Source organism: Tenrec ecaudatus, chromosome 15, assembly GCF_050624435.1.
Source record: "Tenrec ecaudatus isolate mTenEca1 chromosome 15, mTenEca1.hap1, whole genome shotgun sequence".
NCBI lineage: Eukaryota > Metazoa > Chordata > Mammalia > Afrosoricida > Tenrecidae > Tenrec > Tenrec ecaudatus.
Window position 1 is genome coordinate 86,281,246 of NC_134544.1, and position 21,445 is coordinate 86,302,690.

The 21,445-nt window shown below is 41.9% G+C and overlaps 1 pseudogene; it reads right to left on the bottom strand.

The window, feature by feature from the left end:
- Positions 1 to 277: 277 nt before the first annotated feature.
- LOC142427570 (COMM domain-containing protein 2 pseudogene) lies at positions 278 to 19,926 on the bottom strand (annotated as a pseudogene).
- Between the last annotated feature and the right edge of the window lie 1,519 nt (positions 19,927 to 21,445).

Here is a 21,445-nt window from a genome sequence, read left to right on the forward strand (position 1 = left end):
GAAGATATAAACAGTATAGATTCATTTCCACTTGATTTAATCCTATTTACACATTTAAAATACAAAACAGAGTTTAATTGGTCAAGGATCTTACACAATTTGCACCAGGAAAGGAACTTTAGTTCATTACCACGTCCTCAGTATCTTGGCACAGAAAGAAATCTCATCTAATCGATATGTATTACCATCAACAATTAAAAAAAAATCTGGAGAGTAATTACTGTCATCCCCAATTCCCCGACGATGCAGAGGGATCCGTGTCTTCAGCTTGATGGTGCTACTTGATGTTTCGGACAACCCTCCGACAGTGCTTTGTTTTCATCTCTCCCAGTGCTTGTTCCAGCTGCTGCACCAAATGGAACAGGGTCACTTGGTACAGTCTGCAGAACTCTGGTGGTGTGATCTCTATTCTGATGAGGTGTAGCTTTATAGTCACTGATGACTTAATCTGTTGCCTGAGACTTCTGCTTGCGAGCTGTGCATCTAATCTCCATTCAAGGCTGTGGTAACTGGGGAGCCTTGATGCCAATTCGCTCAGAATCGTTCAGATCTCCTTTCGGTTGTCCAGGTAAAGCTGAAGCAACAATCTGTTCAGTTCTTCAGAGAATCCCAGAACAAACACGGAGTCCTGGAAATCCAGTTCGGAAGTCATGAGCTTCGAGCTCTCATTGAGGAGATATGTTAACCCTTCCACAATATGCTGGAAGGTGTCCCTACTCACGTTGAGTTTCCTCGCGGCGCCTTCGTCGATCTTGGGGTTTGACCCTCACCGCAGGAATTCCACCGCGATGCGCCCGAACTCGGTGACCACTGTGAGGGAAGCCAGCGCGCTGGATCTGTCAGCAGTCTTTTATTCCTCAAGTTTATTCTTTACATAGTCTCTCAGCTCTGTGATCTAGCTACTTTTCCTAACTTCTACTTGGATTTGAGCAATTGATGATCTGTTCCACAGTTAACCCTTGGGTGTGTTTTGACTAATGAGCTTCTCCACCATTTCTTTCTATGGATATGGTGGATTTGATTTTTGTTTGTTCATCCATATGTATAGTTTCCATTTCTTTTGTTTAATAAAAATTTGCTTTGAATTCATCATTAGTCTCAAAATTTTATCGGTAAACTTGTGTGTCATTTCTGTCACTAAGGCTGCATTTTCCAATTACTTATATTGTTCCCAAATTTTACATTCATCTGTGTACATGATTGTATGTATGGTTGATCAATGTCAGGCTGCAAAAGGTATGCAAAATTTTCTAATGTATATATATTTATTTAGTTAATTGTATTGATACTACCATGGTTTCAAAATATTTTCTTCTTGAATTCCTTGATATCACCTGCCCGTATTCCCTCCCTCTCCCACCCTCAATTTCGTTATCGTGGAAAACAGAACCTGGATGAAAGTGTAAGCAACCTTACCTCTATACTCCTGACTTCATGGCTTGGGAGACCAGTACTAGTGTTAGAAGAAAACCTCCAAGCCCCAAGGATAAAGCTAGAGCTGAAATGCACAATCTCCAGATAGAGTGGTCTCCACAACTGCTCTCCAGTAAGATGTTAGAATATAGCTCCTACAGGGACATGACTTCTTGCTACTCAGCTAAAAGATGCCTAGCTTTAAAAGCAATCAGGTTCCCTTTGTTGCTATCACTCAAGCAATCAACTATCACTTTGTCTCTTAAATTCCCTCTGGATGGGTCTTAAGGGATGGTTGTATAATTGAAGGGCAGACATAAAAAGGCTTTGTATTCTTTCACCAATTTTTATAGTGTCAGGGCATGCAGCCCCGCCCCCACTCCTTACTCACAGTGATGCCTACCTACTTAACAAGGTAGGCAGTGGCTTTACCCTGAAGGTCCCTGAAGCGATTGGGTGAGCAACTAAAGACCAGTGCTGAGGCTGAGGGCAAGTGAGGGAAGTAACTATCCACTGAGCAGGGAGAACAATAACAACATATCTGCTCTTATAGTTAAAGCTGCTCGCAGATGGTAATAGTCATGTGTTGTATGAGGTATCATTAAGGTAGCACTGTAATGAAAGGATATTGTGGGGATGATTTTTAATTAGGAGAATGTAATTGGGGCTCTTCTCCAACTTACAAATGTGAATGCTTCCCTCCAACCAGATACCTGGCCTTGCAATCTTTAATTCTATCTTTAATTCTGAGAATAAAGAATTGGTCTGCCTCCAATCTCTTCTTGATCTTGTTTCCCACAGCCTGATACTTATCATGAAGTGTTCTAAAAGAGTTCAACATATTCCCACATTCACATCTGTCTGTTCTGTTGTCCATGCTTTCTGGAGGCTCGCACACCTCGCTGCAATATAAACTCACTGGTAAATGACCTCACTATCTTATTACAGCATCGGAGATGAAGCCACTCTACCCCGTTTTTGCTGTCTGCTTTATCTTTCTTACTTGCACATGCTATTCCTACGAGCCTTTTGACTCTGGGACTGGACCCCACACTTTGTTTGCTAAACAGTTGGTGCACAAATGTAAATAACACTTTTGGTAACTGGTCTTACTTGCAGGCATATGAATGTTAACCATCTGCTGACAGAATTACACTTAAGGGAAGATCTTCCCATATACTTTTTGATGAAGAATATGATTTTAGTCTTCTTTAATTTGTCAATCTCAGCTTTATAAACCACTTGATTATCTAATTAAAAAGAGCCAGTATCAGTCTATTTAGTTGAATAATTGGCAAGCCTTATCACATCTGTGGTCTATTGGTCTCAATTTCTTCCTTCTTAGGCAAATACCAAATCTGTGTCCATTCATCACTTTCATAGCCAACCTGATTTCTACAATAAGTTAACTATTTAGATTGTTTGCACTGTTGTGTTACCTCCAATGGGCAATAAACATTAAGCATAGTGTTTTATTCATATAAAAGGGTTGTCACTAAAGATCTACTTTGTATCAATGCATATTTTAAGAGACCTGTTGTCAATCAAGATGGTGAAAAGAGTCAATGTTCTTTTGCTTTACAGAAATCCACAAAGATGATGATCATTTGCTTGAGCACTCGCAATATGAAAGTTGCATAGACAGAACAGAACGGTGTTATAAATTTAATGCATTGGAAAGTATTGTTTCTCAGCACAAAAATAATTTTCCTCCAAAGGAAAATGATGAGATGTTTGGCTTACATGAAAAAATCGTAAAATCATATTTAATCATCCTGGAATTAAATCAGAATAGAAGCAATAAAATACAGAAGTCAGTTGTGCTCAGTGAAGATGAGGAAACTTTTCTCCATGTTGAACAAGAGCAATGTTGTACTGAAAAGGAATTCCCTGAGTGTGAACAATCTAGGCTCATGAAGTCACAATGCCATCAGCATCAGAAATCTGATGAAATTGAGAAACCGCACACAGGTGATAAATGTGGGACAACCTTCATCGAGGAGTCTGTGTTCTATGAGCACCGGATCACTGATACACTAGGTAAGACCTATGAATGTACTCAGTGTGGGCAAACATTCAAGAAGATTGAGGTCACTGTTCATCAGCGAACTCATACTGGAGAGAAACCCCATGTGTGTGGTGAATGTGGAAAAGGCTTTATCAAGAAGACTTCTCTCACTGTTCATCAGCGAACTCATACTGGGCGGAAACCCCATGTATGTGGTGAATGTGGAAAAGGCTTCATTCGGAAAACAAATCTCAAAACTCATCTACTAACTCATACAGGAGAGAAACCCCATGTATGTGGTGAATGTGGAAAAGCTTTTATCGGGAAGAAAAACCTCACCGTTCATCAGTGAACTCATACTGGAGAGAAACCCCATGTATGTGGTGAATGTGGCAAAGGTTTCAACTGGAAAACACATCTCAAAACTCATCTACGAATTCACACTGGCGAGAAACCCCATGTATGTGATGAATGTGGAAAAGGCTTCATTCTCAAAAAACAGCTCAAAACTCATCAAGTAACTCATACTGGAGAGAAACCCCATGTGTGTGATGAATGTGGAAAAGGCTTCACTCGGAAAACATATCTCAAAACTCATCTACTAACTCATACAAGAGAGAAACCCCATATATGTGGTGAATGTGGAAAAGCCTTTACCTGGATGACTTCTCTCACTGTTCATCAGCGAATTCATACTGGAGAGAAACCCTATGTGTGTGGTGAATGTGGCAAAGGTTTCAACCGGAAAACACACCTCAAAACTCTTCTACGATTTCATACTGAAGAGAACCCCTATGTATGTGGTGCCTATTGCAAAGGCTATATCAGGAAGACTGCTCTCACGGTTCATCAGTGAACTCATACTAGAGAAACCCTATGTGTGTGGTGAATGTGGAAAGGCTTTTACCTGGATGATTTCTCTCACTGTTCACCAGCAGACTCATACTCGATAGAAACTGTACATATGTGGTGAATGTGGAAAAGGTTTTATCAGATAGAAGGACCTCAGTGTTCATCAGGGAACTCATACTGGAGAGAAACCCCATGTGTGTAGTGAATGTGGCAAAAGCTTCATTCAGGAAGGAAATCTCAAAACTCAGCTACAAATTCACAGGAGAAAACCGCTATGTATGTGGTGAGTGTGGTAAAGCTTTCAGCCAGAAAACATAGCTTATAGCATATCAGAAACTTCACACAGAAGCTAAACCCCATGTATGTGGTGAATGTGGGAAGCCTTTTTCAGGAAGAATAAGCTCATCGTTCATCAGAAAACTCACCATGCAGAGAGAGAAACCCTGTTTGTAGTGAATGTGTCAAAGGCTTCATTCAGAAAGCACATCTCATAACTCATCTATGAATTCTTTGTGGAGAAAAACCTTAATAGGTGTTGAGTGTGGTAAAGCTTTCAGCCAGACGTGATGCCTTACAGTACACCAGAGATTTCACAAAGAAAAGAAGCTCTTTGCATGAGTTAAATGTAAAAAATCTTATATGTGGAAGTCAGGTTTCCTTAAACATTAGACAGTTTCCAAGAAGAAAACCTTTCATTGGAGTTAGTGTAACAAAGCTTTCAAAAGAGAGGATGAGGTGCTAGAGTTTGGCCTGGGCCAAGCGTGGGAACAGACAATTGTGACCATATGGGGATCCATGTTCTGCATTGCTGTCCCTCTATTGGCATGACCACCCTTGTGGGGAGAAGACCCTCCAGACTTCCACAGAGTGCATAGGTACCTCATTGCTCTTCCAGTTTTCAGTACCCGAAAGAGAACAGAACCTAGTGTTTCTGGATCCACAGCTATATCACGCAGTAGAGTGCCCACCCAGATGACACTTGTACCTGCCCTACCTGCATGCTCTTTGTTAGCCACCAGAGACAGCACAGAAGTACCATAAAATAAGAATAAAGAGAATAGAAGATGTATGGGGACAATTATTCCAAAGGATGAATGGAACACAGTGAACCTCAGACTCCACAACCGTGAGACCAGAAGAACTAGATGGTGCTCGGCTTCCAGTGCTAATTACTCTGAAAAGGGTCACAAAAGAGAGTCCTGTGTCGAGTGGGGAAGAAAGTGGAAGAAATTGGAACAAACCAAAACCATAAAATAGATCAGGCTTACTGGTCTGCTGGAAACTTGGAATCTACAGATTGTGGCCTTTAGCGATGTTTCACTCTTGGACCTGTACTCACTCCTCTGACTCAGCTTTCAGCCCAACTATATATAGACTTGGAGGGGAAGAATAACATACACTCCCTGGAAAATCAACCATACAAAATCAAAGGAACAGCATTTGCTTATGGCTAAAAACTTATAAAAGCTAGAAGAAACATGACAAAAGGATGAATAGTATAAAAACACAGGGAGTGGGCAGAAGTGGGAAGAAAGCTGGTGTATCTTGGGGACTGCAATCAATGTATGAACTGTTGAATAGAAAACCAATTTACTCTGTTAAGTTTTAAATCATAAAAAAAACATTAAAAAAATTTAAACACTTATGTCTCATCAATGATTTCAGGTAGGATAGTTACCATGAAACTGCATTGAATGTGGGTAAAACTTTTACCTGTGCTTCTAAGTTTTCTTCACAGAAACACACAAAACTGAAAACATACAAAATTCACTCAAGATAGGAAACTACAGGAAGTCATGTGACATCTCATACCAGTGATCTCAATAAGAAGGAAAGCTCTGGCAATATAGTGACTTTGCAAATACCCTCTTTGGTTTCTCTCAGTGTGTCACTAGACTACATTGGGATTTTAACGAATGTAGTTCTGATTGTCTGGCCTTTAGCCCGAAAGGAGTCATGTGACAATAGAGGATTTGTACAGCAGAGAAACCATATGAATACAGGGCATGTGGCAGTGCGTATGCATTTAGTGATTGGCAGTTACTGCAGTATCCAATTATATTTTCTTTGATGTTCCCCAAAGCTCATAGGATAAACTGACGCAGTGATTGGACAGAAGGGCTGAACAAAATGTCTGTCACAGTGTATGACTGCAATGTAAATCCTGCAGGAAATCATGAATACAGCTACTGGGAAAGCCTGATAGACTCATCCTGTGTGCATATGTACCTTGATACCAAGACCAATATTTCATTTTACATTTGATCATTCCTTTGACCCATATTAACTACATTAACTGGAGAAATACTGTGACCATAGAACAGGAATGTGAATGGCCTTGCTCCCATGCAGAATTCTTTGGAAGGTGGATTATTCAGATGCAGTTAAGTTAAAATATGACCCTTTATCTTTTGAGAACCTTTTTCACCCATTTTAAATCTTGCAGTTTTAAACATTCCTCTTATTTTCAACTGAGCTTTACCTCTGTTTTAGTATGTTGTTTTTAAAAATATATTGCTTTGTGTATGAATTCCATGGTGTCTAATTGTGGTATTGTTGGATCAAATGGGACTTCAAGCTTTGGTTATTTTAAGTAGTGCCACATTGATTTCCACAGTGGCTGTATGTATCTCTAAGTCCACCGCCAGTATATATGAATCCCAATCCCTCCATATCCTCTCCAGCATTTGTTGTTTTGCTTCTTTGTTTTGGGCTTGCATTGCAGGGGTGAAGTACTATCTCATTGTGGTTTGAATTTGCATCTGAAGGCTAGTGAGCATGAGCATTTTTTATATGTTTGTTAACCATCTGTATTTCATTTTTGGTGAAGTTAATCATGTGAACTTCATTTGCTTATCATTATTAATCATTTGTACTTCAATTTTTTCATATCTTTTCCCCATTTTTTTATTTGGTTTCTTGTTATTTTCTTATTGAGATATAGAGTTCTGTATGTATTTGTAATTGTCCCTTTGGCTGATGTGCCATTGATTAAAAAAAAAAAATTTCCCTGTCCACGGGCTCTCATTTTACTTTTCTCATGTAGTCTTCTAATGTGCATTAGTAATGCAATTTTTATTTATGTCCAAATTGGGAGTCTTTATTATAGCTGGTGGCCTTTGGGAGGATTCAAATCTCGGCTAAATTACTCAAAGCTGAAAATTATATTCAGGTGAGTTTATAAGGGCAAAAACCGCTGTTGGTTTGGCGATTAGGAGTGGTTGAAGCTATTATAAAGCTTTCAGTGTGTATGTAGGGAAGGTTGGGGGATTCCACATTCCTTTCAGCAAGCAGTTTACAGAAGCTAAGATAAGCGTAATCTTTTTAACTTTGTGAGGCAGGGTGGAATGGGGTATGGAAAATGTGCACATTCTGAGAACAGGAGGATATTGACATTTGAATAATAAAACATTGCGATGGCGCAAAACTGGGTGTGGTAGACAAAGAGGTTACATACTTTAGTGATGAAAGAGGCCAGAACAGCATTTTAAAAATTCTAAAATGGGGCATGAGTCAAGCTTAAGAGAAGTTCTTTACATCAATTATGTAAAGCACATTTGTACATTCATTTCCCTCATCATTCTCAAAGCATTTGCTCTTCACTTAAGCCCCTGGCATCAGTTCCTCATTTTACCCCTCACTCTGCACTCCCCCTTCCTCATGAACCCTTGACAATTTATAAATTATTATTTTGTCATTTATTACACAGTCCGATGTCTCCACCCACTTTTCTGTTGTCCCTGCCCCAGGGAGGAGGTTATATGTAGATCCTTGTAATCGATCCCCATTCCCACCCTCACCCCTGCCACCCTCCACCCTCCTGGTATTGCCGCTCTTACCACTGGTCCTGAAGGAATCTTCCACCCTGGATTCCCTGTGTTTCCAGTTCCTACCTGTACCAGTGTATATCTTTTGGTCTAGCCAGATTTGTAAGGTAGAATAGTGGTCATGATAGTGGGTGGGGAGGAAGCATTTAGGAACTAGAGGAAAGTTGTATGTTTCATTTTTACTACACTGCACCATGACTGGCTGATCTCCCCGCGACCCTTCTCTAAGGGGATGGATGTCCAATTGCCTACAAGTGGGCTATGGGTCCCCATTCTGCACTCCCCCTCATTCACAATGACAAGATTTTTTTGGTTTGGAGGAGCAAATGGGACTGACAGTTCCAGGGGGACATGGGAGAGGGGGAGGTTGGGGGAAAGAAAGTGGTGTTAACAAACTCAGGGAGAAGGGAACAAGTGATCCAAATCGGTGGTGAAGAGGGTGTAGGAGGCCTGGTAGGGCATGACCAAGGGTACTGTAACAGAGAAGAATTACTGAAACCAAAATGAAGGCTGAATATGATCGTTGAATAAGAGGAAAGCAAAAGGAAATAGAGGAAGGAGCTAGGAGGTAAATGGCATATGGAGAGGTTTAAATAAAGGCATGCATGTATGTAAATATATGTATGAGTATGTGGAGATAGATCTGTGTACATATATGGATAGGTTTAGTATTAAGGTACCAGATAGACATTGGGCCTCCACTCAAGCACTCCCTCAATGAAAGAATACTTTCTTCTATTAAACTGGCATTCCATGATGCTCGCCTTCCTGACACAATAGCTGAAGACAAAGCAGGTGCATAAGCAAATGTGAACAAAGCTTATGGTGCCCGGCTATCAAAAGGTATAGTGAGTTCGTTCTCAAAGGTCTTAGCCTTTCAAATGGGAATGCAATTCTACTCTGTGCACAACGGGACACAGTGAATCAGAATCACCTCCATGGAATCCAAAACAGTTCTAGATTGGTTTTGTTTTGTTAAATTGTTATGAGCATATAGAAACCCTGGGTTCACGGTGGGTAGGGCATTGACCACCTGAAATCCAGCATCTGGGAAGCATGATTAAAGGGTCTACCTCCAAAAAAATGTACAATCCAGAGTCTACAATGTTCCTATGTGTTAGAATTGACTTTGATTTTGTTTATGGCATAATTGTATGATTTGAGTCCTAGAGAATGTTTCCTCCAATTTTGTGGAGCTGATTTAACAGCCCAAAACTGAAACTATTTTCAGGAAATAAAAGCTTTTTTTCACAAAGCTTTAACCACTAAGTGAAAGAAGAGGAAAAAAGGACAGCAAATGAATTGTCAAAGTCATTCACTTTGTCCTGGGTGTCTGGCATTTTCAGGATGTGAGTTTTCATTGTTTCTTGCATAGTCATAGGTGACAGTGTCCTCAGACTACAGTCTGATAATCTGAAGATAGGATGTGTTGACTGAAATGACCATGGAGGAGACATTTCCTTCTCTCAAGCCCTCAAGGAGGTGCATTGATACAGTGACTGCAATACCAGTCTCAAACATAGCAAATAATGTTTTGATGATCCTTTGTAATTGTTAGGGGTCCTGTAGTTATTTCTGATTCCCTGTGAACCTGCATAGAACAGTCATAAATGCTGCTTGGAGTTAGATTTGGTCAGTCATCCTCAAGGTGCACTAAACCTCCCAATATTCTGAAATGTGGAAATGATGGCAGAAAATATGATTCCAAGGATAATACAATCCAATTGGATGCAGTTGTGTTCTGTTAATTGGCAAACAAGAATAAAAGTTTACAGGATAAAATTCTAACTACTATGTTATTGTTTGGTTTTTCTGATCTTATCTAGTGCCTGATTGAAAATCTCTACAGATGAATGGAGCCTTTTCTCCCAAGATGGCTTTGTCTTAAGTCTGGCATGCTGTCCTGGCTGTAATCTAGGAATGCATACAGGCTGAGGGCCAGGACCTTGATCTAGAACCTGAATCTCTCCTTTGGACTGAGATTCCACCCAACATGATCCCTGAGTGTTTCCTGAAAGTCACGAGATAAATTGAAAGTTATATTAAAAGTTACTGATTTAAATTAAAATTATGAAATAAAATTATTTCGGTTAATGTGGTCTACAACAGTGGTTCTCAACTTGTGAGTCACAACCCTTTTGGGGGTCGAACAACCCTTTCACAGGGATCTCATGATTCATAACAGTAGTAAAATTACAGTTATGAACTAGTAACTAAAACAAGTTGAACTGTGTTAAAGGTTTGCGGCATTAGGCAGGTTGAGAACCACTGCTCTAAGCGATGTGTAATGACAATGCAATTCTGAACAAGATTCCAGCATCCATCGTTAAGGACATGGAAATTATCAAGTTTAAAAAGAGAAATCAAATAGACCCAGGATAAGCAAGGTCACAACAAGCATTAAAGGATCCATGGGTCTTTGAATCTGCTGTGGCCACCTGCATCTGCCGGTCTCTGACCTGATGGGAGACCCAGCTACATCAGGAGGAGTAGAAAGGAGGTAGACATTTCTGTATCAAAGACTGACTCAGAAGTCTCTGGGATCCCCTGATTGCAGGGTGGTGAAGGTGGTGGCCTCATTTAAGTAACAAACCACAACAGGCATTTGCCTATGAGTGTTCCTGGCTGTGATACGAGTGAGGGACTATGAACAGTTTGCTAATGCGCAGGCACCACAGCTCCACCAGAAAGTGTCTCCAGAGCTGGTTGTTGAAACAAGTTGGGTGACAGAGATGGGAGTGATGTGACCCACAGGCATACCTTGAATTAGTAGGCTCCATAGAGTCCACATTTGCAATTAGAAAATTATGAGTTCCAGTGCAGCATTATTGTTTGGTTTGAACATATGCATCCACTAATGTATGCATTAATTCATTCTTTCTGAGGTCTGAGCGCTATAAACACCCCAGACATTCTTCTGCATTGAGGGAAAACCAATAGAGCAAGCAGCTGAGCTAGGAAACGAACAAGCTCTTTCTCTAAAACCAAACCACTGTGATTTCATCTTTTCTGCCTCATAGGAACCTTAGAGGACTAAGAAGTACTCATTAGGCTTTCTCTGACTGTAATTATTTACAGCAATAAACAATGTCATCTTACTCGGGGAACCGTTGGCTGGTTTGAATCCCTGACCTTGTAGTGAGCAAACAAATCTTATCCCACAGCACCACCATAGCCCTTTTTATATCTGCACCAACAGGCTCATATTACAGGACTTCTTAAATGTCCCTTTTAGAAGCCAAGTTAAAATTTTAAATATTATTATATGAATAAGGAAGGCCATAAAAATGATGACCTTTGACTTATGGTGTTAAAAAGAATGATGAAAGTACCGTGGACAGGCTTTCAATAAAAAAAACATCTGTTTCGAGTGAAATACAGCCAGAGAGTTCCTTAGAATCAAGGAGAGTGAGACTTTGTTTCATGCAACATTATCATGATCCCTCCCAGTCCCTTGAGAAAGACCTCCTCCATGATAAAGTAGGGGATCAGTGAAGAAGAAGCTACATCATGAGCTGGACTGACACGGTGGCTGTAACGATGGGCTCAAAAAGAGTCCTTGTGATTGTGGTGCTGAACTAGGCATTCTTTAGTTCTGTTGTCCATTGACTCACGTAGAATTGGAATGCACTCTGGCATTTAACAGCATCAAAAACAAAACAACAACAAATCAAAACACAAGGTTCTTCTCAGGTCGGATAACAATGCCGGGGGAAAGGGGAGATGTTTTATGTGGGGAAACACAACAACGGGAAATTTGTAACAGAACACACTGTCTTGATCATTGCTTTCTACTTGAGCCCTTGGTATCAGCTCCTCATTTTTTCCCCTCCAACCCTGCTCCCGCCCTCCGTCATGAACCCTTAATAATTTGTAGATTATTTTGTTACATTTTACACTGACATCTCCCTTTATCCACTTTTCTGTTGTCCAACATCTTGAATATTTCATGGAAGCATTCGAGCAAGACTTCATTGCACTCATTTGGTCATGTCATCAGGAGGAACTAGTCCCCGGAGAATGATCTTGTGCTTGGTGAAGTAAAATGTCAATGAAAACGAGAGAGACTATCAATGAGATGATTATCACAATGGCTGCAGTGATCAGTCCAAACAGAGGAATGATTGTGCGCATAGTGCACGTCCGGGCAGCATTTCATTGTGTTGCACATAGGATCTCTGTGAGTTGAAGCCAATTCAAGCATACCTAAGACTATCAACACATACAATATTATCCAGGTCACTGTAAGTTAAAATTATTGCATAAATATACATGTGTGAGCATATATGAATGAATACATCCGATTGCTTAGAGAAAATTTGGGACTCACAAGAGAGATTTTTCCAGCATTAAAGTTTCTTTAAGGATCCCTCTTGTGTAAAGTAGTTATGCTTTGGGCTGAGATCTGCACGTACACAGTTTAAAACAACCAGACGTTCCATGGCTTTTTACTCCTGTAAACAGTTATAGTCTCAGAAACTCACAATAGCATCACTGTAAGTTGGCATAGACTCTGGTGGTGTTTGGTGTTTTGGAATATCTCTGGCTTTGACAACAAATACTAGTTAGTACAGTCAATTGCAGACATATCTTATCAAGACATATAACTGTGAACTCTGTTGTATATATGGTCAAAGACAGACAAAGCCCATTCCAATGAAAAGAAGACATTCAGATTAATGAAGTTTCCCCAGAGTGTATACATGATAATCCCTAGAGATGTGCTGAAAATGTGGGGGAAACTGCAGCTTCTGAGCGGAAAGCATCCCTGACTCCTCTCTTGCGTGGCCTGGAACCATGGCCTGATGCAGGGAGGTTTGTGCCTGGGCTCACACTGACTTCCCATTACTGTGTCTCTAGCACAGTAATACATGGCTGTGTTCTCGTGATTCACAGAGCTCAGTTTTAAATAAACTTGGCTCTTGGAGGTGTTCTTGGTGATGCTGACTCTTGACTGGAGAGATGGATTATATATAGTATGTTTTCCCATCATAAGCTAATACCCTGCCCCACCCCAGGACCTTTCCTGGAGCCTGGCCAATCCAGTGCACATAATAGCCAGTTAAAAAGAATCCAGAGACAGCACAGGTGAGAGACCGGGTCTGTGAGGGCTTCACCAGTCCAGAGCCTGACTCTTGTAGCTGCACCTGGGCCAGGACACCTGGGGATAAAGAGAAACACCGTGAGTCATGTGCTCAGATGCTGCATCCACAGACTTGATGTTGGAATCCCAGAAGCACTCACCACCCAGAGTTGCCACTAGAACGAGGAAAATCCGCACATGCTTCATGTTCTTGTGGATAAGATTCATGACACCCAAAAAATGCTCTCCGGGCTGATGAGGACTGCGCATTGTTAAGCATATGTGTGCTGTGGCTTCATCTGGCTGCCAAAGAGGAATTCGCATGTTGGAGGTGCATTTGTTCATCAAGGTGGACAGGATGAAGTGAGGACCCTGGGTGTGCTCCTCCCACTCAATGCTGCTGGCAGTGCCTTTAGGATAATCCAGAGTTTTTCTGAAGTCTTCTCTTTATCCACTGCCCCGTTCTCTTAATCCACACAAGAGTGTAGTCTGTTCTGGGAGGTATATGCAGCCACAGATTGAGGACATTTTTATTCCCAGTGATAGGTAGAGACATCACTAGAGAGAGAAACAAACAGCCAAACAGAAAGGAGGATAAATGGCTATGTAAATAGATAAGAAATGAAAATATTCACCACAAACCAGGGCCATATCTCTTCTGATTCATGACACCTACATTAGTCTATATTTAAACAATGGAATGTTCTAGTGTGGCCAGACAACATACAAATGACCAAAAATATTGCTAAATTGGGTAACCATGTCTTTACTTAAATCAAATGTACTGCCATATGTCGTCATACCAAGTTTAACTCAAGTGATGGTATTTTCAATTGCTTCATGTGCTTGTGAAAGTTGAGCATTGAGTAAAGAATAGTAAAGAATCATTGCATGTGAATTGTGGTGCTATTGAGGAATATTGGAATTACCATGGACTGTCAAAGGAACCAACCATGAGGATCGCAGAGTAAAGGTTAACTGATGAACCACCAGCAGCAGACGCTCTTCAGGAGAAAGACTGGGCTTTCTACTCCTGTAAACCTTTACAGTCCTGGAAACGCACAGGGCGGTCGCTATGAGTCAGCACTGACTTAATGCTAGTGGTTTTGGTTTGGCCAAAGGAACAAGCAAATCTTTCTTGGAATAGTACATCCAGAATATTCCTTAGAAACAAGATGATGGTACTTCCTCTCACATTTTTTTTAACATGATATCAAGAGAGACCAGTACTTGGAAAAGGGTATCATCCTTGGCAAAGTAGAGGACAGTCAAATAGAGTAAGGCCCATGAGGAGATGAACTGACACAGTAGCTTCAATAATGGGCTCAAACTTAGGAATTATATTGAAGATGGCTCAATAATGTACATTATTTTTGTTCTTTTGTATACAGGGTTGTTACAAGTTGGAAATGAATAAACAGACCTAACCCAAAAAAGCACACTCAATGTGGTAGTTACATAATCTGTTGTCAATTTTAGACTTAAGAGTGAAGGGGTGGAGGTTAGCCTGTCAATCAGGTCGCAGCTTCATGACCTCATTTGTAGGCACTAAAGAGATAAATAGCTCACTGGGGGTGGAACACACACACTTCCTGCTAGACTTCGCCCCTTGGAGAGAGGCTGATGGAGCCAGAGGCCTGGGAGATGTAGGAGCCATGTAGAGACCCTTGCCAGCACCGAGGTGCTTCTACCGCCACTGGATCCACAAGACTTTCCACCCACTGGCTTGTGATCTTCCTGTATTCAGCATTATTGCTAAGCTGCATGAGTGTAATGAAAAATTTATGGACTAGTATTGGACATCTGGGTTAATATTGGGTGTATGGACTTGATCTGGACTGGGCTGGAATGTTTCTTTAATACCCAATTAAGTTTTGTATATAAAGCTTTTTCTTATACACATATGTGTGTCTATGAATTTGTTTCTCTAATCTACCTGGACTAACAAACACAATATGCTGAAACCAACATCCATTGATTCTATCCTGCAAAACATACTTACACAAATTCATACAAAGGCCTCACAGAGGATATTCATAAAAGGATTGCATATGAATGAGACAAGCATGAATTGAATAAATATTGGGAATACTGAAGCACATGATGAACTTTCATGATTCCGAATTTTACTAGTTAAACTAACTGAATACAAGCTCAATATATATACTACCAGAATCATCCCTTACTTGTGTTCCTAAAGGCAGGCTGGCAATTATTCACAAGGCGTTCGAAGGGGCTGAACGTGGAAATCATCCCAGATTTGTCGTCTTTGGATTAACAGACTAAATAAAATGTGGTCTTCTCTGATGTCTTCAAAAGTGCCACCAAACTGTATGTTAAGATGGATAAAAAACAGTGATCATGTTAAGTAATAATGTTCCTGAATGGAGAGATTGAAAGGGAAGTTAGTGGTGTCCCTCTTAAAATAAATAATAATAATATCTTCAAAAAGACTTGTTGCAGAAGCAGGACAACCAGAATTCTCATTGGGAGTTAAGAGACAAGGTTCTTTCACACAGACTTTGGACACAATATCAGGAGGGACTATTCTTGGGAAAAGGACCTCATAGATGTTGAAGTACAGGGTCACCAAGGTGGACGAACCCTGTGACTATAACAATGGTATCAGACATTGTAAAGACTGAGGATGGTGCAGGACAAGGCACTGTTTCATTCTATTGTACGTAGAGTCTCTATGATTCGCAACCCGTTCAATGAAAGCTAACAACAGTCTACTGGTGGAAGCATGATGTCTTAATAAAGTTGTAATGAAAGCTTATTGGTTAAAAGTTAAGAAAACTCCAGAAATAAATAGGAAATAAATCTATGTTAATACTTGCTTTCTGGGAATAACTCCAAGTTCAGTGAACTATCAATAACGATCTTGCCCTCTGCTACTTCGACTGGGTTGGTTCGTATGTTTCAACCATCCTGTGCACCCTGCAGACTTGCCCCTTCTGAATGAGATGTTTGTGTTGATCTCACCCTGAGCTCTACTCACAGGTGTTTGAAGAACTAGCACTCATGTTTCAACTTGCTGGGTTAGTTTTTCTAGCTTTGTTACTGTTTTGTCTTCTGTTCACAAGGTAAAAGGGATACTATGGTGTGGACAGCTGGGGATGCTTGTATAGATCATTCATACATGGACTGTGACCTTGTCATTGCCACAGGTGGTAAGGTGAGGTAACTCCACCTTGAGCTTGATTAATGCATGTGGTAGTTACCTAATCTGTTGTCGACTTGAGACTCTTAAAGAGTGAAGGGTCGCAGCTTGATGACCTCATTTGGAGGAGCTAGAGATAAATAGCTCACTGGAAGTGGGGCACACACCCAATTCCTGCTAGACTTTCCTACTGACAGGACATATGGACCTACTGTAGAGTCCGGGAGCTGGAGGAGCCATGTGCCAGCGTTGAGATGCTTCCACTGACATGGATCTCGGAGACTTTCAACCCACTGGCCTGTAATCTTCTTGCACTCAGCGTCATTCCATGCTTTGCATGAGTCTAAAGAGGAATTTACAGTCTGCTACTGGACATACGGGCTAATATCGGACTTATGGTCTTCATTTGCATGGGGCTGGAATGTTTTCTTAATATACAAATTGTATAGTACATAAAGCTCTTTTTTTAAACAATTTATTAGGGGCTCATACAACTCTTATCACAATCCATACATATACATACATCAATTGTATAAAGCACACCCATACATTCCCTGCCCCAATTATTCTCAAAGCATTTGCTCTCCACTTAAGCCCATTGCATCAGGTCCTCTTTTTTTCCCCTCCCTCCCCTCTCCCCCCTCCCTCATGTGCCCTTGGTAATATATACATCGTTATTTTGTCATATCTTGCCCTATCCGGAGTCTCCCCTCGCCCCCTTCTCTGCTGTCCCTCTCCCAGGGAAGAGGTCACGTGGATCCTTGTAATCAGTTCCCCCTTTCCAACCCACTCACCCTCCATTCTCCCAGCATCGCCCCTCACACCCTTGGTCCTGAAGGTATCATCCACCCTGGATTCCCTGTGTCTCCAGCTCCCATATGCACCAGTGTACAACCTCTGCCCTATCCAGCCCTGCAAGGTAGAATTCGGATCATGGTAGTTGGGGGGAGGAAGCATCCAGGATCTGGGGGAAAGCTATGTTCTTCATCGGTACTACCTCGCACCCTATTTAACCCGTCTCCTCTCCTAAACCCCTCTATGAGGGGATCTCCATTGCATAAAGCTCTTATACACATGAGTCTCTGAATTTGTTTCTCTAGGCAACCCAGAATAACACCATTATCAGATGAAGATAATCAATATGGGGAGGGGTTGTGGAGAGTGCTCAAACATGCATGGGGACTTGGTGTGCTGAACTGTATGATACATACATGTGTACACAAAAAAAGAATTACTGTCATCAAGTCAGTTTTGTCTCATAGTGACCCTATGAGACAAGGTTGAACTGTCCCTGTGAATTTCCAAAACTCTAACTCTTCATAACAATAGAAAACTTATGTGTATACAGAGCTAAAATTTATTGAACTATATACATATACTTGTGCACTTTAGATATGTTAATTACTAAGGATAGGAATAAAAAGACATGAAGGTGAATGATCTAAGGCATGATAGCACTTTATCAAACAAATAGCTCTCAGGCTGAGCAGCCCACGTGGGGCCACCCTGTGTGTGGGGGGGGGGCAGAGTTCTATCTGGCAGGAAGATGGAGTGGCAGAGAGGGACGTTCCAAGTTTCTCTAATTATTAGAAGGGCACACCCCCCAGGAGGCTTCACCAGGCTGTGACCTGATCGACGGGTTGTATTCCACCACTATATTTTCATACACCTTCAAGTTGACATAAATCTATGACAGATTTAAGTGACATAAGTATACCTGTCAGAGACCCACACAGTCAAATGCTTTTGCGTAGTCAACAAAACCCAACAATAAAACTGGTAGCTTTCAGTCAATACCCACCTGATGTCAGCAATGATATCTTGTTTCACATTCTTTTGTGAATCCACACTGCATTTCTGGAGGCTCCTTGTTGATGTACTGCTGCAATCATTATTAAATTATCTTCTGCAAAATTTTACTTGCATGTGGTTTTAATTTAATTAGTTGATAATTTCTACATATTTGGTTAATTTTATTTTTCATAAAACAAATGTAGATCTCTATCGTTTCCGACCGCTGGGTGCTGCCTTGAGCCCATTTGCGCTGGACCTCCTCACCTTTGCGCCGCGCCCCGCCCGGCCCGGCCCCGCCCATCCCTCGCCAGGCACTGGGGTTTGTGCAGCGGTAGAAATGGGCGGGACAAGAGCTGCCTTGAGAGGAAGTGAAGGCGGAGACCCTACTCCTCCCTGACCCTGCAAGCTCCTCCCACCCCGGGTCATGCCCAGACAGGGCCGGAAGTGGCAGTGTCCTCGCCGGGACTGCAGCTCACATCGCAGATTCTGCTGACCTGGATGCTGCACGTGGTGCCGAGAAGCGCCCACGGCCTGAGCACCCTGTTGCCAGCCCTCCCAAGTAGGGGGTTCCGGGGACGTGCGTGTGGGCGTAGGCCATTTTAGGGTGACCCTGCTGCACATAGCGGTCTGCGAGGACCCTTTGTCTCCTCCCCCCAACCGCTGCCTGCGCCCCGCTCATGGGCAGAGGTGGGCGGTGTCCCCGAGGCCGGTCCTATTTGTCAGCTTTTGGGTTGCTTGGGGTTCATGGTGGGAATCCCTGTTGGAGAAAGGAGAAAATCCCAGTCTGGGATTTTGGGTTTCGGGGTTCCCAGATTCGTCGCTTTGCGGGTCTCCTAACCCCACCCATTGTTTCCTTTCCACACCGCGCCGCCTCCTCCCTGAGATTCCTGGCACCTCTTTTTCTCTCAGAGGTGAGCCCCGGGGTCTTGCTTCTGTGACCTCCCTCTGGACCCGACCAGAGTCTGTTCTAGGTGCAAGATCTATTATGACAAAGACGTCTTCCCTGGCTTTTAAGATGTTGAGGGTGGCCCTATTTTTACTGGTTGTATTTTTGTCGGTACATTACTATGGTTTTATCCTTCCCACACTGTTTCTTTTCGTTAGTTTCTGTTGGGTTTATCAGTTGGTGGAGCACCGAAGGAGTGGATGCCTACAGATAAGAAATGATGGGAGGGCTTATAGGCATGTCAGCTGTGGGGTGGGGATGGGGTTGCTGAGTTGGGGAGGAGGAGGGGATTTGGGGAGTAAAGAATGAGGGAAGGAGGGAACTGAGCACTAGAACAGAAGGTGACTACACAGGTCATTTGAAAGGCGATTTAATCGTGGTGGGAAAGAAGACAATGGTATGAAATAATTCTAATGATTGTACAATTTTTGTTTGAACTGTTCAATTGTGGAATGTATGGATCAAGTGCCCCAAAATGTGTTCAAAGAGAAAAGATCTCCATCACAAAAACTAACTAAATAAACTGTGTGCCAAAGAGTCAAACAACCAAACTGAAACAAACAAACCCAAAACTAGATAGTGCCAAATTTTTCGACCTTTCTGTGGCATGAAAACAGAAGTGGGTTTTGAGTACTATGTGGCTGAAGGACAGTTTATTTGGAGCTGGTGGCCTTTGGCCACTACATTCTTGGCCAGTTGGCCAGGCAGCAGTCGGTGCACGACCCCCTGGATGTGCTGGGCAGTGATGATGGTGGAGTGCTGTTTGGAATGTGCCAGTTGAGATGCCTGGCAGGTGATGCGCTCCAGTGGGTTGTTGAGCAGCAAGTTCACGGTGCCCATGGCCCTGGACGAGATGCTGGAGTCCAGGTGGACCTACTTGAGCACCTTGTACACACACACGGAGTCAGGTCTCCTTGCTGCTGCACTGGCATTTCTTGCTGTGCTTCCTCTGAGCCTTAGCTTCAGCCTCCTTGGGACCCCTATTGTTACGTTTGAACCCAATAACTTGAATTTAAACAACAGAACAGTAAAAAGGTGTTTATTCATCCTCTCTCATGAAATTTTATTTTTAGTTTTCATCTATCTCATGAAATTTTATTTTCATTCAATCGATTATAGACCTTCAAAGTAGTCTGAAACCCACTCAACTGTCATCAATGCCTTGCTCTGTTGGATCCTCTGTGATCTTCCAGCTGAGCTCTCAGTGTAGAGAACTAGATGATTTTCACTTCCTTGAAAGACAAAAGGCCACGCACAATTGAGTGTGTTTCTCTTATACTAGAGTCCACATTCGTGATAGTACTCTGCCATATGGCATGCTGTGTGGACCTTACAGAATTCCCTCCAGCTCACCTCCAAAAGAACGATAAAATGAGGGGTAGGTATGGATTGTGACAAGAGTTATATGAGCCTCTAATAAAATGTAAAAAAAAAATGAGGGGTAGGAATTCCTCAGTGATCTTGTTGACACTTTTGTCTGTTCTGAGTTTTTTTTTTTTTAACTTTTAAGAAACCTCTTCCCTTTTTTAATAAAATAAAAACGCTTGTGTTTAGTGTTTACTCGTGGCTTCTAAGGCTGTTGTCATGTTAGCTGTCATTGAGTCAGCCCTACCCGACAGGAACCGAGCACACAACAGAACAAAACACTGCACTCTCCTGTGCCATCCTCACAATTTAGAATGAACCCATTGTTGCCGTCACTTTTTTAATCCATTTAAGAGAGGGATTCTTTTTTTTCACTGCCCCTCCACTTTACCAAACATATAATTTTCTAATTGAAAATACTGGACTCTATGGAGCCTACTAATTCAAGGCATGCCTGTGGGTCACATCACTCCCATCTCTGTCACCCAACTTGTTTCAACAACCAGCTCTGGAGACACTTTCTGGTGGAGCTGTGGTGCCTGCGCATTAGCACACTATTCATAGTCCCTCACTCGTATCACAGCCAGGAACACTCATAGGCAAATGCCTGTTGTAGTTTGTTACTTAAATGAGGCCACCACCTTCACCACCCTGCAATCAGGGGATCCCAGAGACTTCTGAGTCAGAGTCTTTGATACAGAAATGTCTGCCTCCTTTCTCGTCCTCCTGATGGTGCTGGGTCTCCCATCAGGTCAGTGGCAGGCAGATGCAGGGGGTTACAGCAGATTCAAAGACCCATGGATCCTTTAATGCTTGTTGTGACCTTGCTTATCCTGGGTCTATTTGATTTCTCTTTTTAAACTTGATAATTTCCATGTCCTTAACGATGGATGCTGGAATCTTGTTCAGAATTGCATTGTCATTACACATCGCTTAGAGCAGTGGTTCTCAACCTGCCTAATGCCGCAAACCTTTAACACAGTTCAACTTGTTT